Consider the following 23,875-nt stretch of genomic DNA (forward strand, 5'->3'; position numbering starts at 1 on the left):
GTCACCTTCTGTAAATTGGTATCTCTACTATTGTCACTCAGGCTCTATTGAGCGATTAAGAAAGAGTGCACCGTCTTTTGGAACAATGCCCAAAATTGAGGCAAATGCTCCAGGTATATTTTATAACTTCAACAATTTTTTGATAGTGACCTTGAATGTTGGAGTAATGTTAATTACATTTTGTTGAATAGTTTGTGCTATTTGACTAATCCTCACTATGCCATTTGGTTGTAGCATCTGCATTTTTTTTCTTCAACAAATATATTCACATTTCTTAGTTAATAATATATTTATTTCATAGGTGCATATATAGAAATACATATTTGTCATCTATCACAATTTTCACATTGATATTTATATCACGTGCTTTATGTTGCATCTCCTCATTGTATTTGCTATCTGGATTGCACCACATGTTTGCATCAAACTCTTTTATTATGTCACTAGTGCTTAGATTCTATTTGTACAAAATAGTACATATCTCAAGTGATTCGCACTTGGAAAAATCTTGCCCATGTCCATATCAATTTATAAACGTTGGAACATATAATGAAGTCCTCATCTTTATAATATTATGAAAGAGAAATAGCTACCAATAGACTCCAGGGTTCCCAATATGTTTTCCTTTTCCATTATGGATAAGGTAAGATAATGTTATTAATGTCTACGAATGACCAAAAAATTAGGTCAGTGGGACTAAAAAATGCATCTAATAGTCACATACTGTGGGAGTGCCAAAGCATCTCCTAGAACCTAAAAGGAGATTTGGGAACAACACTATAATTGGGACTTAGGGCTGAAAACTAATGCAATTGTCGTTGGATTAAATCCATGAAACCATTGCTTTATTGCTAATCCAACAATACCATAGAACCATGACCCTTCACATATTAGTGGTTTCATGGCTCATGGCTCATGGGTGCCATATTAAATCAATGAAACAACTTCTTTATTTCTAATCCATCAATACCATAGAGTCATGAACCTTCCCGAATCGATTTCTCTTATGACTTCAAAGATTAAAAAGGAACAATAAATAAACTTTGGAGCATGGAAAAAAATCTTACATGCTTCAACCCATCTACAAAATTGGTCTTTTATTTCATTTTATCAAACTCAATATCCGTTACCTATTAAATATGAAAATCATATTTTTGTCCCTAAATTCATTTTTCTTTTCTCCTATCTCTCCTATCTTGGCATCTAGAATTATAATAATCTTTACCTTATCCTACCCCGTTGATACTAGATAGGACTAGAACTTCTAATTTTGGTCCTGAGCCACCATGTGTAAGGGAATCTTTGAACAAAAGGATAAAGTTTCCTTTCTTTTTTCCCTTTCCTAAAGGTTGGATGACCTTCTAGATATCCTTGACGAGGCTTGGAAATCATTCTTTGTCCTCAACAAAACCCATATTTCCAACATTTTAGGGTAGTGGTGATACTTCACACTTGGACTTTGAAACCGTTGATATCTTCTAATATTGTTTCTTCTGCCATCTCGGATTAAACCTATTATAAATTAAAGTTGGCACTAATGTGGATAATATATTTCCATTTTGATTAATTTGTCCACACAGATGTCCTTCTTTGATCATTTGGATAATTTTGTCATATTGTGAGTCCTCATTTCTTGTTGAATTCTATTTTGATTGTTATTTTTTGTGCAGGTGAAGTCAATATTTATTGTACATCACTATTATTTGATATAATCATGAAGACCTTGTTCATATATGATGACCATCCATCTCAAGCAGTTGTGGAGCATGCCATATCGAAAGCACTAAGAGAACCAGCATTTGTAAAAACATTTGATGCTCCTCTTGCTCAATTTGCTGAGAAACATGTGAAGGTTGGGTTAAATTTAGTATGTTATAATATTTTTATATTCCTTAGCATTTTTATTCATGGGAGTCAACAAGCAAAGAACAAGCTCCACATTAGCTTCAATATTATCATGGTTTTCATCGTGAAGTTTGTAAGATCGCATTTTGTGTCCCAAACCAATACCACTGTCCTCATGATCACTCAAGTAAACCAACACTCCTATCCTAGCTAGCTCACTCTTTTTCATAGTTAGTGCTAGTTGTTTTCCACAGTCACACCTAGTCAACCCAAAGATATCTCCCGTGAGGAATTCAGAATGAACCCTCACCAATACATCTAGTCCATCACCCATGTTACTCTTAACCATAGCAATATGTTCCATGCCATTCAACTTTGAACGGTAACAATATGCCTGAAATGGTCCCCACATTATAGAAAACCTAGAAATAACATTTTGTTCCACCAACTTTTCACGTTTCCTACTATACCTAACAAGATCTGCAATAGATATCAGTGGTGAATTCTGTTCCTTTGAAAATTTTTGCAACCTTGGTAAGCGAGGCATTGAACCATCATCATCAATTATGTCATAAGGCACTGGAGTAAGATTTAATCCTGCTAATGTTGGAATATCTGCAGATGCTTCTGTATGACCATATCTCTTTAGGACTCCCCCTTCTTTGTATTTCAGAGGGAAGGTATGACCAAGTCTCCTAAAATCACCAGGTTTAGAATCTGGAGACATGAAGACCAAACTTTTCTTCACTCTATCTGTTGTTGATACATTAGTAGTTGTACACTATTTTGCATTCACAGATATTCTAAATGTAGTAAGAATCTTCTCTTCATTTCCTTTGTCCGATACCATAAGTGACACTTCAAGACTTCTTAGGACTTATTCCTTTATGGCAGATTATTTTTGTAGTTGATTCAAGCTAGTTATAGTTTCTACTTTAGTGTCAAGTTCTATATTCTTCACTTTTGTATTATCCATTTTGTTTGATTCGTTTGTAATAGTCATATTTTTTTATGACACTGCAATACACATGAGCTGTGATGGGGTTGCAAGATGTGTTGGGTTGAAGCGTACTCGGAACTTAATTGTTGCTATTCTTGGATTCATTGCAACACATAGGTGACTTAGTCCCATCTTCCCATCGCCTTTCTTTAAACAATCATCTAACTTGTGATTATTACTAGTTGCCTCTCAAGGAGAAATATCAGACATATCAGGTAAAGTTGTAAGGACACTATTAATTTTTCTTGCCAATAGATATTATGGGTCTGTAACAGAAGAAACAATAGCTAGTGTATGTTCAAGGTTGCTAGATGGACTCTCTATATGTAACAGAAGAATAACAGGTTCATACATAGGCATAATATGCACATGCTTCCCATGCCTAACATCTAAGCATTGATGAGCCTGCACTACATCCCCTAATCTTATTTTAAGATCTTATCTATTTTTTTTTCCTTCTGACCTTATTCTCTTCACAAGTGTCATCATCCAGAATAATGAAATGCATATCCTTTCTCTTTTTACTCTTAACAAGGGTGTTATTTCCCTTAAAAAACTGCAATTCTTTCATAGGCTCCTCTTGCTGTAGTCCCCCACTAGATTCTTTACCTGAAAGTACTTCAAGAAAGGCTTCAATATTAGAAACACATGGAAAACTCAAGAAATGATTATCTTTTAAAATAATTGGCCTGTCGAGGTAGATAATTGTGGGTCTTAAAATTGATTCTAGTTGCATATGTGTTTTAGGTAGATCACGTAATGGAAGATGCTTGTCCTGAAAGTCCTCATAAAAGTCCGCCTTTATGATAATGGAATTCTCGATGGGATATACAACATGGAAAATTTCAAAGGCCATGAGTACTGATTCAACACTGGGATTTTGGGGTTCTCCTCTTAAAATGATTGCTTCCATACTATCCACATATAGACAACAATTTCCCAAGGCCTATTCTATGCATGTGGAGAGGAGCTTCAATTTGAATGGGAATAGAAGAGAATGTCTAAGGTGCATATGTATTAAGGCTTCCTCTACTCTGCTGCATCTTGTTCCAAAGAAAACTTCCTAGGTCGTGAAGATGATTAGAAATACTTCCATATAAAGCTAAAAATTCAATTGAGATGTCCCCTTAACTAGAAATAGGGTCATATACGCTTTCAGTTAGGAATAATAGTAATGCTAGATATATCTCCCTCTGCTTTCGATTCAAATATTTCAACAGTGGACTACAATTATTCAGGGTATAGTCTCTTTGGAAAACTGAAGGAGATTCATTGGTTGGTTCATACTTCAAATGATCACCCTCATCCACTGTAAATTTTCTTTCAACATATGTTGAATTTCTGTAGTGTTCAAAACATTGATGTAATTTATAAACAACGAACTCAAATTTACAAAGCTCACACCAATCTTTTCTAAAAAACACTAAGGAATCCTTCTCAGAATAGTTTTGTTTCCTTCCTTGTAGATCAATAAAGGCTTCATTGGACAATGATGTTGTTGTTAATTTCTTCTTCTCAAGTTTTGAGACACGCTTGACCAAAGTCTTATTTAGACCTTCCTCATTATTTACACTATGGAGGTTTTGCTTTATCTACATATTCTTCTTTAGCTTAATGACATCAAAGGCGTTCTTTACCACAAGAAACTATTTTTCAAGCTCTTAGCCAATACCATTTACAGGATTCACATCAATTTCCATATTCTATTTCTTGGGAAATCTTGATTTTGGCTAATGTAGCTTTGCACATTTTTCTTTAGTGGGAGTTAATTGTTCTTTTTCTCGCACATGGGTCTTTTCAACCAGGACTGCACCCAAAACTTCTAATTTTTTAAATTTTGTTTCTACTACTTTTGCTAGGTTTTCTAACACTTGGATCGTTATCTTGTTATGCTTTACAATTTCTCTTCTAATCTCAGTATTTGTTTCAAAATACATAGTCTTTGTTGAATTTTCAAACAAACTTTCACCATATTTAAAAGGGTTCACATATTATGTGGGTAAAGACATTTGAACCATTTTATTACAAAAATTAGAATCCTTGTATGGGCTACAGGAACCTTGGCCAACTAACTTATGACATCCCCGGTCCTTATGGCCACTTGTCTGCTTCTTGTATAGCCATGATCATGCCTTTGATTTGCTTCAATTGTGGCATTTTTGTTGAATTCTTCTAATCTTTGGATCCTTTTTGCTTACTTCTCTTCTAGCCTCTTCCAAGACACTTCATCATGTTCCCAAAAATCTGCATACTTTTCCCAAAAGAATTCTTGCGGTAGTTCCATTTTTACATACCATTTACGGTGGCAGGACTTCTGCTCTGATACAACTGTAATAATCTAGGGCATTTTTTCTGACTTTGTTTTTTTTAAAGAACTAGTGCTTCCAACAATTGCCTCTCTTGTTTTTGGATGACATAAATAATTCATTCAATATATATACATATAAATAAAAATTAAAACTTTAATAAGGGAATATTCCATTCAACAGTGTAATTTTAATCATTCCAAAGTACCGATGTAGGTCCAAATTCCATGCATCCAAATTCCTTTGTAAATTCGACCAAGTTTATTTTTATTCTAGCAATGGTCCCCTATTCAAAATTTGTGCTATCTTATATCAATTCCACAATCCTAAATAACTCTATATATAATAGTTGACTTGCTTCAAGACAAATTGTAACTAAAACCCCTTTGAGACAGTTGTCAACTCTCCTCGTGGATCTTCTCCAAACTTTGACTTAGGATCACTGTAATGTGGGTTGTAATATTTTATTTTTGTTGTTTCTGTTCTCCAAAACCCTTCTGCTTGTATGTTTTTGTGTGTGCTACAACATTTTCTGTTTTAATTTGTAGGGAATTGGTGACTAAGTTTTACTTTATTTGTGTGAGATAAAGCACAATGTTTATAATTACAATATTGAATGCAATTCTAGTTTTTATTACAACCATATAATGTAAATTCCAATCGGATGTAGAAAGGAATGTATATGCAGGAATTTCTACTCATATAATCGTTAGATTGAACTGAAGTCCATGAAAGAGAAAGAGAGATCCACCTTGTATGATGTGCAAAGGGACTTATTGAGAATTGGTTATACTTTGAGCATGAGGGTGTTGTGTTGATCACATTTTTGTTGAGATTGTGATGAAGCCAATGACATCATTTCATATAGTCAGCACTTAACTTGTTCCAATGCTTCCTATGCAAGAAGATGGTGCAGTCTTCTAGGAAGAAAGAGTGATGAGAGATAGAATTATAGTTCCCTGTCAAGGCATTCTGTACACTTTTAGAATTAGAAAAGCACACCTATTTTATGTGTGTTTGCACACAAAAGGGAGGAATTTAGCACTCAAAATAAAGCACATTTGGGGTGAGATTAACTATGCAAGAGAAGAATAACACATTATGGACAGAGGAAGAGAGTCGTCTCTACATCATGTCTCCTTGTTAGATGGAGTCCATCTGTTACTACAACAAATAATTCTTTCACGAGAGTTGCATCTGTGCAAGCAATTTTGGCTTGTGTGCTTTCATAGGGACTAGTCCGATTATGAAAGGCTAGTAAGAGGGTCTTTATTCATCTCCTTCACTAGGTAAGTTATGGTCTTGCATGTTTTTTTGTGTAGTTCATGCATTCATGTTTATGACATTTACAAGCTAGGGATGTCTCGTGAAAATGATTCATCTCATTTCAGAAATCATCTAGGCGAGGCAATGTTTTTGGCTTCACAATTCATTATTGTTTATATCTCAACCATTTCTTGTGTTCCTAAAATGCTTTAGGTCTGTCTTACAAGTGGGTTGGAAAATGGGTGTGTTATTTATTCTCAGAGAATGCTCTTATATTTATAGTATTTTCTTCTTCTACATGTACCAACAATTTTCAAACTCTATTGGAGAGCTGCATAATGGAAGTTTCCAAATGGAAAATAGTGTTGCATTAATTCAAGTTTTACTTGATTATTGTGCAATAATTATCCTCTTTTTGAGGAAAACAAGGTTATCACTTATTTTGGGCCTTGTGCTTTCATCACTCTTCTACATAGGGAGGTTTTGAAGAGTTTTTGAAATTATAAACAATGAAATGACACCAAAACATTTCTAACTAAACAAGGATTAGCATTAATATCTTGTTAGATAAAGGTTTATTTAATATATAAGATATGCTTGCTTAAACCTCTTCTGCACAGAAACAAATGCACAATTGGCTAGATGAATATTAACTTCTTATGATTTTATACATTTTATGATATACAGACAATTGTTCTAGAATTGTACCTTACAATGGTTCTCAACTCAAGGGAGAAACCTCCAAAAGCACTTAGTGAAGCTTTTCAGCCTCTTTTAAAGCACATGGTGCATGAAGAATTGGAAAACTTGTGGTGCCAACTTCAGTTAAGATGTTGAAGCGCAACCCAGAACTTGCATTGGAGGTTGTCTGTCTCCTAAAATTGACAAAACTTGACTTGAGAAAATATGTTGGTGATATTCTACCCACAGTTCTACAACAGACTCGCCACAATAATGAAAGTAGAAGGAAAGAGGCTTTTGAGATAATTAAAACTCTTAGTTTGTAGTCCAGTGATCCAGATGCCATAACAACTATGTTCAATTCCATCAAAGGAGTTATTGGGGGTTAGTCATTACCTTTAACATTTTACTTGATGTTATGGGTATTGGTTTTAGGCATTGTTACCATGATGTTTTTAATTTTTTATTGGTACATTTTGTATCTTGTAGGACTTTTGGTTCTATTCTTTGAGTATTCACTATACTTAGAGATGTATTAATCAAATAGTGTGTTGTGGATGGAAACTTAATTTGTGATGTTATTGATATGAATATGTTGTAGCGGCTACAACACACTCCAAAATTTTGGCTCGCATGCAAATTTTAGAGCCTACCTTGGATCCTACGATCGATCACCCTTGGTCACTTGTTTGTAAGATGATGATTTCAAGCTTCGCTCCTTGATCTTAAGAGTTGTTTGCGTTATCATCTTTATGCAGCATGTGTCATCTTTAGGCATAGGGGTTGTTGTTTTTCCTACAGAGGGAATGTTGTCTTGCTTCAAGGGAATTGTGTGCATATGAGTGGTTGTCATCATATAAACATGTTTTACACTCACCTCATGCACTCTTGTCATGAAGGTTGTTGCATCAAGAAAAGCGTGTCTTATGCATTCTCGATGGTCTACATTGTGTCACTAAGTGTCTGCGTGCTATCAAAATCAAGTCCTGTCTATGTTTACATATGTTTCACTCATCTCACACTTAGCCCTTTTCCCAAGAAACTGAGCCTTCCCAGAAATGTGCACTTTGCTTCTGCAACCATCAATCTTCCTTCATCGCCTGTTGAAACCCCGCAGTGCATAGATACACCAAACTCCTTTTCCTACTGAAACCCCACAACCCATAGAGGCCCCAACTAACACTGCTCTCCAAAAATGCCTAGAGCAGTCCAGCTGCACTGCACTCAGAAATTGCACAGAGGTGTCCTCCTAGGACCTCTGTCCCACAGAAGTGCCATAAGCGTAAAAAATGTACAGTGTTGTCCAAGTTGTCTTGTCTGTCTTGCATGTAGAAATTGCAAAGATGGGCCTCCCATGGCCTCATTTCGGCAACAGTCACTTTCCACTGAAATTGTGTAGATATAACTCTCAGTGACTACAAGAAAAGGTGACATGATGGAATCTCTTCCAAGGAGTTGAGGAGAAGGACCAAGGAATTGAGTAATGGAAAAGATCAGGACCGCATGCAAACTACATCGGATGCATGATCATCTTGAGGGTAAGTATGGTAAGTAAGGAACATCTTTCTAAGTACACCTCTTAGTTGAGTTTGCAGGATTGCTTTTCATTGTCATATCACCCTGCCCTCGGTAACATGCATGTGCACAAATGCTAAAAGCCATCTCATGTGTTTCTTCTACATGTCTTTTGTCCTTTTCACTTGTTTGACAAACTGTCATCTTCGACATGTTGATTTCTATGTCATGCTTGCAACCTCATTCCGGTGATGATGAAGGTTGTGTTTGAGTTGTGTTCGCTATGTACAAATCTATCATACTCACACACAATCTTGTATGCGTTAGTGCAAGTGTCGTTGCGGTCATTCAACGATATATCACAAATTGTCGCACTTGTCTCTCGCACTGTCAGTCTGTCACACTGAGTATTGTTGTTGTCTTGATGGTTCAAGGTTTCTTGTTGTTGATTCATGTTGAGTGTGTGTTTGCAAGATCATGCATGCACAAGTTCATTCATTCACATACTTGGTCATTTTGCTGAAATTCTAACGGCCAGATCACCCCCAAATAGTCAGACCTTCATGGGGCTGCATTGCACAGTTTCAACCCTCAGTGGTAATGCACTGTTATCTACAATTACGCAAAGCTTGAGGTTGTCTCCCAAGCAGCCTACATTGTTCAATCATATAATCAACTGAATCGACTGTCACCCACAACAAAGCATAAGTTGCTCATCAATCCATTTCAATCTGCACTACCCACAAGCACATCAACCAAGCCTCCAACTGGTCAATCAGAGACTTTGACTGGGTAGTGACTTGGGACTCACTCCCCAAGAAAATTGTGCAAAAGCTGCAAAGCATGCCCACTTCACTGACTGAAGAAACTACATAGACAAACACCCTGTGTCCATCATTGTCTCCCTTAAAAAATTGTGTAGGTTTTCCAACGAGTCAGCCGACCTGCTTCTCTCATGAAAACTGCATAGTTTTCATGAGAAGTTCCCCAGCTACTCAGCATCCCGCTCAACTTAGAAATTGTGCAAGGATTTTCAGCAAGCCAGCCTCCCATCAATTGTGCAGTTTTTTCCAGCAGACTCCCGTAGCCCGCTGCCAACTCCCCAGAAAAATTGTGCAATATTTCCAAGTAAGCCTCCTGTGAACTGCAACCAGCTCCTCGAAGAAATTGCACAGTTTTCACTACCAACCCCTCTATTGAATATAGTGCTTCCCTCAAAAGATTGCACAGATCTTCCCTCCACCCGAGTTAGATCCCGCAGACAGTCACGACTGATATGAATTTTCCATCCCAATCTCTAGTGACCTCTGCACAATTTTCACCAGTAGTGCCTGAAGCTCGCATCCTGGTATGAAATCTTCCTTGCATAGTTTCAAGAGCATTATCCTCTCTCCTGGTCACCTACATCTGGAAGTGAAGAATAATAAATCATGGTAGACTAGGATATTTCTGGATTTGATGTCATCTCGTCATGAGTGATTGCAAATATAGGTAGATGGATGAGACATGACGCGATGACGAACGAGATGAACAAGGAGAGCACATGCAAGGATATTTTTTCGCAAATGGATGAACGAGGAATGCATGCAAGGAGATTTATTCATGAATGAACGAACACATGAAGCATGTCAAATTACAAGTGAAGGAGGAACATGTACGTGCAAACATCAAGTGAACACCAAGACTATCAAAGACTTCGCACACCTTGCCATGTGGAGATGAAGCTATGTTACACCAAGAGCACATCCATCACTCAATACCATTGTATCTCCCCATGGACACTAGTAGCAGCATGAACATACCAGCATTATTGTCTCGAGTCGTGTCATGAGTCATCTCGGCCACATCACTATTGTGGGCCATACTGTTGTAATCAATGTAATGTAACGTGGAGTCCAAGAGACCCACATGTAAATCTGAAGAGTCACGTAAAGTTGAAGATTCATGTAAGTCAAACAGTCACACGGTCCAGTTTTACCCTTGGCTCTAAACACCCATCATTTGTACACAGAAAGGACTTTTCACCTTAGCTCCTCCCACATAGCCTTGACATTCTGTAATATTTTCTTTGAGGAGAAAGATGTGGCTCCAATGCCCCGTTTGTGGGTTTAGTCATGTAAGGTGTACCGATGTGTCTTGGAAATTTTACTTAATTAAGAAGCTTGTTAATAGGCCAGCACATTTTCACACATGTATTGTAATTGTTTGTAAGACTATTCTTTGAACACTTGCAATGCATGTCGCTTTAACCTGTGTTAAGACAGTTAAACTATTTTGGTTGTTCTAATACATATGCTTATTAATATGTGTTGTATAAGTTGTTAATGTTATCGTGCCCATGTGGGTTACCTCATTGAACACTAGACAAAACCATTCCCGTAAACTTGTTATAACGACCGTCGCACTCGTGTGGACTATTCTGCTGGGTGTTGTACGTGTTATCCATTCATTGTGTGTTTGTGACTACAACATATGTGTGGAATACTCCGCTAGAATTTATGCATGTCCTTCTGTGTTGTGTGTCTCTAATAGAGTTGGGACTCTTCCCTTTCGACTAGAGACTCACTTCCACCCTGTCCCTTTGGAGTGAAATAACCTTGACACAAGTAACACTATCACTCACTAGGCATGCGAACCTTGATGTTCAAAGACAAAGCATACCACTCTCACGTCCTAAAAAGCAAGAGCTAAGGCATATCTTTAATATAATGGCAACCGGGCCATCATACCGGATAGGATTCCTACACCAAATGGTGTGAGGTCTAGTTGGGACTTCATATCGAGGAGATCCCCAAATGTTGGTGGGTCCAACACCATCAACCAAATGCAATCTAATATATTCATAAGGTTGGAAGGGAAGGGAAATTTACCTTTCCCTACCAGAGGGTTGGAATGCTTAATGCAATTCAAACATTGTCTAGTGCCCCTGTTAACAAAGCCTTCAATATTTTGGCAACCACTATAGCAAGTTATCTGATATCTATTTATAGATAAGATGGTATCTCCCAGTAGCCACACTTATCTTTTATTTTTTATTTTGATAAATGTATGATATCATTATTTTCATTCCCTTTTGCTTAACTTTCTTGGAAAAAAATATAGGGAATGAGGAGGCACACATTGCAATATTGTTGTCTTTGGGTTCCTGGATTGCAAAATCAGCAGATGGCTTTGTACAAGATGTTTCTTCTTTCTTTGCTATGGGACTTAAAGAGAAGGAAAATGTGGGAAGAGCACACCTTCGTAGTCTGAAATTAGCATGCCAAAACTCAGAGATTTTGATACGGGTAAATATTGTGGTCTAGCTCTAATGGTTCATAAGTTTCAAGTTATAAATGATCCTATAGCTTTAAATATTTTGTTTTAAATGAAATATTCCCATATTGAATTTTTTTTTTTGAAGATGTTATTAATTGAATCAATTTATTTGTATTTTTCAACTAGATGATACCTTTGGTGGAGCCATTGGTACAACTTTCTAAAAGTGGCGTTTCTAAGCCTGCACAAAGACTAGAGGGAATGTATTCTCGGCTTCTTGTAGCAAAGTTTGCGGCTTTGGATATGAAAGCTAGTTCATGAAATATTGCTCATATAAGGTCTTTCCTTTCTATCTAGAAAATAAAGAGAAATATAGTCGCACATGTTCACAAGATCGATGGATGTAAATTAACTATACAAAAGTTACAAATAATAAAAATACATCAATATCTAGATTTTGTTCTTATCTCAATGTGACAATGGTTTATTGTACTAAGGAGATCTATCTGGTTTGTCACTACTAGGTGAAGTCACAAGTAGACTCTAATGTCTAGCTGGTGCCTATGATTGGAAGTGATCCTAACATACACTTTTTTAAGAGTCTACTATATCATATCTCCATTACCTTCCTTTGTATAAATTATGTTTATCCCTTATGGACTCATATGTTGTGCATCTTATCAGTATGTGTGTATCTTATAGATGTAAAATATATGAGGCATTCTCCATTCTCCAATCCTCTATTGATTGTTTCTATTTTCCCCTTTGATGCAAACAAGCATTGATCCCATGTGACCATAAACTTTCTTCCCCATGAGAGTGTTATTATGGGATGTAAGATGCATTCATGCATGCTTATTTATGTTTGTTTGCATAAGAGAGAGAGAGATGTGAACATTGATATTTGTTGCTTTCAGGAGCTGCACGACTACTAGGCTTCCATGTCTACATTGGGAATGGAGGAGAGAGGTGGCTCCCAGAGTGGTATTCTGAGAAAGGTGTGCATCTCAATCCTTTTCTATTAGTTTTGTGCCATATCAATTTCGAGGTTATGCTTACCTTGTGGAAATGGAAAAGATTGGATGTTTTAAGTTTGTAGTAGTTTAGGGACCTCTTCTAATCAATGCTATTTGCAAATGAATTTAATTTCTTTATACATTTGAAGTCATCATTGTATTTGGCATGATTAATAGATTATTGACTACATAGTTTGCCTATGAATTTTGATATTATAGGTATAGATTTTATTCTTAGCATTGAGGTGTTGAAAGCTGAAATTTCCACCAAAACGAACAACTTTCAAATACAACACTATGATCATTCAAACTGGTTCCACTTTAAACTCTATTTGTATTTATATATTTTTTAGTATATTAATAATAAGAAATTGTTATACAATTTTTAAAATAAATTTTTTATTAAAATTATCTATGTAGAACCAATTGCTTTTCAAGTTACTTATCTTTTTATTTAATTAATTAAATTGCTTACTTCGTATTTTATTCTTTTAGGATATGATATTAATTTTTTTTATCTTTTCATTAAACTTATTATAATAAGAGCCAGGTGGTGACAATGTGCAAAAAATAAAAAACAGTGACATTGTCACCATGTGGCTCTTGTTTATTATATGTTGTCCTTTTCTTTCCATTTGTTTTCACAAGTTATCGATAGTTTGAGTTTTTTAGCATGTAACTTGGTTGACATGATTGTGCCTAAGCTTTTCTTGAAGGTTGCATACTAAGTTCCTAAAGTGTTTTTTTTTTTTTTTATGGTGACATTTTATTTTCTTTGTTTATACAGGTCATCTCACCACATAATGGCCATTATTGCCCAACTGAAGAAAACTTGTTCAAGTTTCTTTCTTTTCTTGGGAAAAATGACATTGAAATTGCTGATGTTCAGGTATATGTCATATAAATATTTTATAGTTTCTTTTAATTTATATTTTAGAGTTCGTCATCTTTCATGTCTTATACTTTGCATTGTATCTTCTTTCATTTTTAGAAGAGGAACTCACTATTGATGGTAAGAACTAGGAATTGAAGAAAGAGGAGAACAATAACACTGGAGCGATAAATGCTGAAAGAGAGAGAGAAGAGAACTAGTCTAGTGATACCCTTAAGGCCAATATCTTGCATGAGACACACACATACAAATGGATGGTCAAGTATTTAGAGTTGGTGAATTCACCTGCAGTGCCTTGGAAACACAATGATAATATTTTGAAGTGATGAAACAATATTTCATGTGTAAATTGTAGTCCAACCAATATTAAGTTGGAAACTAATATTGTAATACTTGACATTTCATATAATATAATTTATGTAGTTGAAATTATTTATAGTTGTACTTGATATTATTTAGTATTGTAATTAACATATGTAACTTTGCATTTTCATATTAGATGAATGTGCACATTGTATGACATTCTTTTAATTTAGTCGCAAAATCATACTAATTAATTTATGTTGATTAATAATGAACACATAAAATCAATCTAAAACTACTAAATTAGTAGTTTATATTGATTAATGATGAACACAAATAAAATGAATATATGACGACTAAATTAGTCATTTATAATGATTATTAATGAAAGTAAATTAAATGAATATAAATTACTAAATCAATGGTTTATATAATGAATATGAAACTACAAAAAAATGACTATTGTTAATGATAAATTTGTGATTACAAATTATGACTAAATTTTGCATATATACGAATATTAGTAGTTAATTTACAGTATCTTTTAACACGACCAAAATTTAGTGATATTTCTTTGGTCATTAATTTGTTTCAAACAATGACTAAAATTTGCATATATATATGCCTATTAGTAGCTAATTTACAGTATCTTATAACGCGACCAACATTTTGGTAATATTTCTTTGGTCATTAATTGGGTTTATTGGGTGATCATGTAGTAGTATATTTTGTTGTGTATTTGGTCATTAATTGTGACAATTAATGACCAAATTATGAATAAATATACTGCTAGATGATAAAATTTCGATAACCAATTAATGACTAAGCTAAATAAAACTAAATGTTGGTTGCATTAAGATACTGTAAATTATCCACTATTGGTCACCAACTGAAAATAGTCATTTATATGCAAATTTTAGTCACTTTTTAGTAGCTAATTAGCCATTTTGTACTGGTCAAAGGAATAATGCCAAACTTTATTGAATTTCCATTAATTAAAACATTCAGACATATAATTGATGATTTTTCCAGTATAACATAAACTAGAGAAACTTTCTTCATAGATGATAGCTTGAATTGATACATTATTATTATTATTATTATTAACTTCATATAAAATTTACCATGATCAAGCAGTTATACATAATAAAATTCCAACCATTAATAATAGACAAATAATAGAGATCACAGTAAAACAGTGAGGAAAAATATACCAGAAGTTTGGTTAATGGCCAAGGCAAACTCCAAAAGGGAAAACACATCAAGATTTCCTTACTACAGAATATTTTGTTCATGAATTCATCCATTCAAAACAAGACATCAAGATAACAAGTACCTAGAATATGATCTCCCACAAGTGCCAAGCCACCAAGCAATCCTCTCTATTGTTCTTCTGATTTTTGGCCTTCTCCTCCTTCTTCCTTTTCTAGAAAAGAGATAATTCTTGATGAATAGATGCACAGATGAGGATGGGTCACCTATAAATAGTCTCCAAATGAGGGTCAAATAGGTTCCCTCAAGGGGAGAGGCCGATTTTTTCTATGAGGGCCAACTTGGGCACTTATGGGGGCATTAATTTAAACTGAAAATTTTCCTTTTATTTTTATTAATGAAAATACCTACCACACCTCTAATTTCTCAACAACAATTACCTTTGGCTTTGTCTTCCAAGGTTTGATGTCTCTTCCTATTTTAACTCTTCAAATTTCTTCTATCACTAGTACAAAATGAGAGGTTAGTGACTATGTGACTAAAAAAGTTAGTCACCACAATTATATCAAGTGAATTACTACTAGATTTGAGCAATTTTGAGTGATTGAACTAAAAGTGACTAACTTAAACGACTAATTTAGTCTAGGGATAAAATATATGACTAGAATCAAGTGACTCAACTAAAAGTGACTAACTTAAATGACTAATTTAGTCTAGGACTAGAATATATGACTAGAGAATAAGTAACAAAATTAAAAATGATTAACATAAATTAAAAATGATTAATGCTTTACTTGTAAGGACACATTATCATGTTTATACTTGTTCATGTTGGATTTGACATATCTAGGTAACATATCTATGACATAGTAAACACTCTTAAGCTTCACATGAGTACATGAATGTATGAAACACCTTGATATTTAAGCTCTTTAATAATTATGAAAAGGGTTTACAAATTTGCATCATGGTCAAATTTTGTTCTTGATACATTTATTTCTTACATTTTTTTAACACATTTGACATTTTAACCACACCCTTATACAAATCAATGCATGGGAACGTAAAATGACTTGGCTCATAAGGATAACAATTCACTATTTTTAAGATTATCTTAACAGTTTACTTGCCATTTTATAGATGTATGATCTGTTTTAATTTGAAATGTTAAATCTTAACACACATTAAAAAGATAGTGATCGAAGCCCAATAGTACCACTATTGGTGCACTCTACACACAATTTAGACAATGCACACAATTATTAAATATTTGATGTTGACATGATATGGAATTTCTTATTGTTCAGGGGTTCTTTAAAACTTACAATGATCTCTAGTCTTAATGGAAATTTGTTCTAAATACATAGTCATTAATATTTTCACATGCTAATGGCATTGCAAATGGTCCATTAGTTGTTATTACACACTTCAGAATGTTACAAATACATCATTTGGGTCACAATTATACATTTACAAACTACCCAACTCTAAATGGTGACAAATTGATGATAAATGGATGACATTTGAATGTTACCAATGTGTAAGTGGTCCACATTCAACTTTGTTGTCTTCATTGTCCTTAGTAACAACAAAAAGTTTGAATATTTCCTTTATTTATCATTGCAAACACATAACCCTTTGATGTATCCAACATAGTTAATACTAATATTGGTGTATAATCTCTTAATTATGTAATGGTCTCTTGATGATGATAACAAACTCTCAATCTCCTATGCTAATGAATATGATGAATGAATGATCTAATGCCTTACTTGTATAGGCTTAATTTATGATTAATTTTCTATTTTTATTGTGTCGGTGTGTATATGATTCACTAGAATCTCATGTTATATGGTTAATTGAGCATGTTTTATTTTTCATTTTTCAAGTATAATTTCGTTGCATGAATAAGCATAGTTTTATAATTAAAATCATTCAAAATTTGTTCATAATTCATGGTTTATTTGACTATTTGCACACTTATCCCTAATCTTTTACTTTGAGAGTGAGTAGTGTCAAATCACTAGTCTTTGTTAAGGAAATTTCCTTCATTACTCAATGACCTAGCTTAGCTTGATCTTTATGGATTCCCCCCTTAGACAAGGATATCCTTCAGTGTAGTCTAAAGAGTGAGAGAAGGCCACCAAGGTGACATTGGGTGGCTTGCTTGAGAGTTGTCTTTTAGGCATTCTAGGTGGGGTTAAGACTTTTTTCTATGAGAGTGTTTGAGTGACGACACAATTTAGAAAATGCTTACAAGAAAATTAGTTTGCCTTATTGCCATCACCTAAACTACCTCCAATAAAATCATGAGATTTTAATAACATCTAATTTTGATAAATAATTAATTCAATAAAATTAAAAAAAATAAGATTATTATTATTATTGTTATTTTTTTAATATGGAAAAATAGATAACTATATCGAGCTTGTACTTGCATTCAATGCTATCCACTACCACAATCACCTCCAAGTATACATGCATTACCTCACATGTGGTACACTAAGCCAATCTAAGTTTAAACCAATAACATTATAAATAATGCCTTAAGAACCGATTCCATCATCAACTAATCTACACCATGGATCAAATTAAAACTAACTTTTAATATTAAAAAATATAGCCATTTTATTTTATTTGAAAATCAATTTTAGTATCCGATTTTAGGAAACTCAGTAAAATAAAATTTAATGTGAAAAATGTAAGAAAATAAACCATGGAGCAAATTAAAACTAACTTTTAATATTAAAAAATATAGCCATTTTATTTTATTTGAAAATCAATTTTAATATTTGATTTTAAGAAACTTGGTAAAATAAAATTTAATGTGAAAAGTGTAAGAAAATAAAATTTAGTGCGTGAAATGCTATGAAAATAATTTATTATAATCTACTAGCCTATTATAAAATAAAATTCTTTTGCAAGTGAGAGGAGTATAAATAAATATTTCATTAAATTGTTATAACAAGTCGGATGCTACATGTAAAAATTGGCATTTTGATTATGGAAAGCAATGAACATGGACTCATATGAAACAAACAAAGGCTTCAGATTGGCTTTATTGCAACACATGCATGTTAGATCAATAAGCATCTGTATTTACATAATTCTTCCAGTCATCTTCTCACGCTTGCTCGGATCTAAATTGTTGAGATTTCAAGGTATTTTTCACTCTTTGTTTTTTCTTTTTAGCAATTCAATTTCTTGCTTTATTTTTGAGTTCTTCCTAAATTACTCTTATTTTTTCATCGAATTTTTTGTTCTTATTTACAAGGTTTTACCACCATGGTATAACTGTGTGGACTGAAATATAATCGATCACGAAGGAAAAAATGATTAAAATGTAGAGGTGGTAAATTTGGGGTTTGGGGTGCTTTGGTGGTAAACCTTAGGGGTTATAGATCGTAGATCCTTCCGTGATAATTGGCATTGTTTTACAACTTGGCACTGTTTCTGGGATGGTAGCATTGATCTAGATCTCCTTGGTGAGGCTAGATTTTCGATAGATCTGCTCCACATTTTCCTGTGCTATTTTCATTAAGTTGTGTCACCATAATGGTGCCCACTCCTCCCAACAAAGTGTAGGGAAGTGACCTATTTTCTACTGGTTGGGTGCAGTTACTGCCTAATCTTATTTGGAGGGGGTTGGTGCCAGGTGGGGATATTGTTGACTCCCACCCATCTAGCTATACTCATGGAATATGCAGCGGGTGGGGAGTTATTTGAGCGCATCTTCGAGGTGGGATGTTTCAGTGAGGATGAGGTTTGTTCCTCTGTTTGTGTGTATACGTCCAATCCTTAGGCAATAAGGAGTACATTGAACATAAATGTGGAGAATGAGGAAGGTGGAGAAACTACAGTTCTAGCTTGGACCTGCTAAGCATAATCAAGGGTTTAATATTTTGTGAGTAAGTCTAGATTCCACACATTTTTCTAAAACACCATTCGTTTTCAATCCACTTTATATGCATTTCTTTAATAAATTTAGTTTTTTTCTCCTCACATGGTTTCAATCCACTTTATATGCATTTCTTCAATAAATTTAATTTTTTCTCCTTACATGATTTGAAATTCGAGCATTTTTACAAATTATGAGCTTGTTTACACCTCAGATCTCGGATATATCTGGATCTAAGCATTTCTTCAGTATAATTTATTTCTGAATATTATTTCTCATTTGATAAATCTTTTATATAGTGATTTTGCAAATAAAATGTCTAAAATCAATTTTTTTTAGCCATCTAGAGCCAGATATCCAACTATCCATAGGATTAAACATGTTCCATAGCCCGCACGCCCTAGGCTCTGGAACTTCTGAATCTCCCCACATCGTGCTTTTCAAAGAAACTAGTTTTTATTATTTTTAAAAGCCTTCACCATTATCAGTTCTTATTTAGAATCTCTCAAACTTCTAAATCTCCCGAGACCGTGCTTTTCAAAGAAACTAGTTTTTATTATTTTTAAAAGCCTTCCACATTATGAGTTTTTGTTAAGAATTTGGGTATTCTTTGAGTGGTCATTTTATTTTTATCCCAAACTCTTAGACATTTGGACTTATGTAAGTTGGTCATTTTATTTTTATCCCGAACTCCTAGACACTTGGGTATTATTTTACTATCATTTTATTTTTATCTCGAACTCCTACACATTTGGACTTACGTAGATTGGTCATTTTATTTTTATGCATTTTAATAAACTTGTTTTTTTGTTTTTTTTGTTTTTTGTTTTTAACCAAAATTCCACTTAGACTCCCAAACACCTATAACACCTCGATTTCAATAAAGATTAAGAACATTTATGGATAAGGTATAAAGTTTTGTGTAAAAAATTAATGTATTTATGTCAACCTTTTAAATTTAAATTTGTATTATTTATACTTGTTACTATTTATCCACTTATTACTATTTACTTATTATTATTTTTATTTACTTACTATTTATTATTTATTATTATTATTTACTTTTTAACCCAATATGGGGTAGATCTCACATAAAAATGTAAATGTAAGCGTTAACATTTAACATTTTTAATCTAATGTCGGTCTTATTTAGAAATCAATCTAATTATTATTATATATAAACACAATATAAATGTAAAATATAAAGAGGTTTATGAACACTAAAATAATAGGTATTGTAAATAAATAAAATGTCTCTTTATACTTACTCCCAAGGTATGGTAAATAAATAAAAATATAAATAAATTAGAGGTATGGTAAATCAATAAAACCTCTTTTTATATCTAGTCCATAAACCTCTTTATATTAAGAAGACTCAAAAAAGAGGTTTTATTTAGGTGAAGCCTATGGGCCAAATACTATTTTAATACCATGGGCCAAATACCATATTTATAAAATAGGTATGGTAAATTAATAAAAATATAAATAAACGAGAGGTATGGTAAATAAATAAAATATTTTTTTTATATTTACTCCATAATTCACTTTATATTTATGAACACTCAAAAAAGAGGTTTTATTTAGGTGAACCCGATGGGCCAAATTATTATTAATACCATGAAAAAAAACATTATTAACCCTAATATTAATATTAATAAAAATAAAGATGGCAGACCCATGGTATTCACGTGGAATGTAGCCTATTTAAAGGTGGGATTAAACCAACATAGATCCATCTTTACTTTGGATATACTAAGTGTATAGGGTGAAAAATGATTTGATCCTTGGTAGATCCAAAGTAAAGATGAATCTATGTTGGTTTACTTATTACTATTTATTTTTACTTATTTTCTATATTTAAATTTTAAAACATGTGGTATAAATTACATATTTATTTATTTTTTATTTTTAAAATTTAAAATATGTTGTATAAATTACATACTTCACATTGATTACACCTTCAAATATTTATGCATGCTTCATAAATTATATATTTGAATTAGATTATAGTTGTCATTTAAAGCCATAATATACATGCCCTCATTTGAGGCTAATGATGGATGATTGTAATGATAACTTTGAAGGTTATGATTTTAATTTAAAATTGGGTCATTATATAAGGGGAATTATTTTTGTGATGAAAGATGTGAGGCTAGTCATATTGATTATAGTCCATGACATTAGGATCTTAAATTAGAAATTTACCTAAATATAATGTCAATTCCTTAAAATTCATTATGCAAGATGGACCTTAATATTTGACTATAGGAGTTAAGGTTAAATTTTAATCTCTATTTGACTTTATGACATCAAGTTGTCTATAATGACCAATGCAGGAAACATATACCAAGAATGAGAATGATAAATTCTAGTTACCAAGAACATTGTTATAGGAAAACAATGTTAGCCAAGAATGCGAAATCTCAATGTCATTGCCACGTTCGTTGGTTTGACCATGAATATCAAGTTGCATGCATGCTTGCAGAAGCTCTATTCTCATTGTGCTTAAGCTCTAGGATCGAGGGTCATGTCTAATAAGAGGGTAGCAGATGTTCAGGATTTCATGGAATAAGGAAATGCATGTACCAATGAGGATCATATGTTGATACATGACATCCTTTCGACTGTTGTGGCCAGAGAAAATTTTATGGAAGGAAACAATGCTCCATTATTCATTTTTATCATCTCATGTTTCTGAGTTAGCATGCTTCTATTATACCATTTCATTATGCCTATGCCATGTAAAGATCAAATTGAGTTAATTTTACATTTGATTTCCAATATATTCAACAACTGAATATATTTGTTTTCCCTGTGTAGGTTGGATGATGGGACGACACACTCAGAAATAGGGGCAATGTAAAAGCAACACTCCCAAGAGCAAGAGGCTGAAAATAACATTTGCTTATTTTAATTCAATGGCTGTAACTACAGGTTACTTTGTTACCTGATATTTTGAATGCATGATGAAAGGGTCCGCGAGAAAGAAGTATGGAAATCTTAAAAAGGATCTTAACTCATGCTTGGGTTGGTAGTTGGTCCTCCTTTAAGTTATTAAAAACAATCTTCTTATTGGTAACATATTTTCTGTTCAATGGTATTAGTGTCGATATGTATTTCACTCTTAATTTCTGAGTCTGTTTGTTGAAACTGTATATGATTTTCCATTTAAAGAGCATAATATGTTGCTGAAAATGACCAAAGACAAGTGGAATATTGCAAATAGTCCTTAAAGGAGTATACAAAATTCTTCTAAGCTCTGATACAAATATTGGGAGAGTTTGTGCCACTAAGGATTTTTTTTGTAAGTTGTTTGAGATTAGTGCTATATCTTGTTTCAATTATTTTTTAAGTGACAAAATTAAAAATGATTTGAGCATAGGTTATCCATCGATGTTTTTAATGTCATGATTCTTTCACCTCATGGTTATTTTGGGAAATCAAATGTTTTAGGAATGTCTGACAATAAATCGATTGATAGGTAAACAATTTTTTTATAATTGCAATGTCCATTCCATGATATCCTCTCTTTATTGTTTGATTATATTTTAAGTGTCACTTTTGATTTTTCTTTGTATTTTAACTATGAAATTGAAAATACTTGGTATCATGTCCATTTAAACAACAACCAAAGCTTGAATATGAAACTAGTATTACATGATATTGATTGAAATTATGTTAATTGTTTTATGTTGAAATATTTTCATGACTATTAGAAAAGTTTACTTTCATGCTATAATTTGAGCACATGTTGTTTATATACTTGACCAAGTTCATGCGTTAGAGAATGAGATGTTGTTGCAAATAAAACAACAAGGATTAGACATCACACCTCAGATTATTTGTTTTCAAAAGTTATTTATAGCTTGAGATTTTTAGAATGTAACTTAGTTAGCATGATTGTGCCTAAGATTTCCCTAAAGGTTGAATACTAAGTACTAAGGTGCTATTGTTGGCTTTGTGGGGCCTGACCTAGGTTCAACGTTAGTTAGCCAAACAAATCCCTACACTACTGGCCCTTTTGGCATCAGCCTGTGGAGGGCGGACCGAAGTCTCACCCGCAGCAGTATGGGGGGATGCTGAAACCAAGTTTTCGCACCCTGAGATGGTCGTGATGTTGGTTTATACCCTCTGCCCCTACTTTCGCGCAGGTCGCTTAATCCTTAGGGCCCTATCAGTCTACCCTATATTCCGCCCTTCAGTACCTCCGCGAAGGTGAACGATTGACCTTCACGTAGCCTTAACCCGTGGTCTAGGTACTTTTGTACAACTATGATAATGTATTGTATAGGTTCCCAAGTTATCTTAAGTGTTTACTTATCTTACTAATTGCTCACAATTAGCGGCATGTAAATTGATATCGTTACTTGCATTCAATTTGACCAATACAATCACATATATTCGTGCATCAAAGAAACATTGTGAATTAAACCCAAAACACAATATAATCAGATGCATTAACAGGAACTAAATACACAATAATTGCAGAATACTTCTCTTTAATGATATCGTTTAGTTTAACACAGACTCTATCCGCCCCGCACACACAGCTACAGGGGTTCGTGCACTCAGCTGTGAACTTCCACCCTAGGCCTCTGCGCACTTAGATGCAGAGCCTCTACCTACACTAAGACCCGAGAACACTTAGAATTCTCTACCAAAACTCCAATGCTTCACCTCTCT

The 23,875-nt window shown here is 33.6% G+C and overlaps 1 pseudogene; it reads right to left on the reverse strand.

Annotated features, from left to right (window-relative positions):
* Nucleotides 1–1,864: 1,864 nt before the first annotated feature.
* Nucleotides 1,865–23,875, reverse strand: part of LOC149179310 (bifunctional riboflavin biosynthesis protein RIBA 1, chloroplastic pseudogene) — a 40,573-nt pseudogene continuing 18,562 nt past the window's right edge.

Source organism: Pinus tabuliformis, chromosome 4_1, assembly GCF_031772625.1.
Source record: "Pinus tabuliformis cultivar Carrire ecotype Pingquan chromosome 4_1, CPIR1, whole genome shotgun sequence".
Taxonomy (NCBI): Eukaryota; Viridiplantae; Streptophyta; class Pinopsida; order Pinales; family Pinaceae; genus Pinus; species Pinus tabuliformis.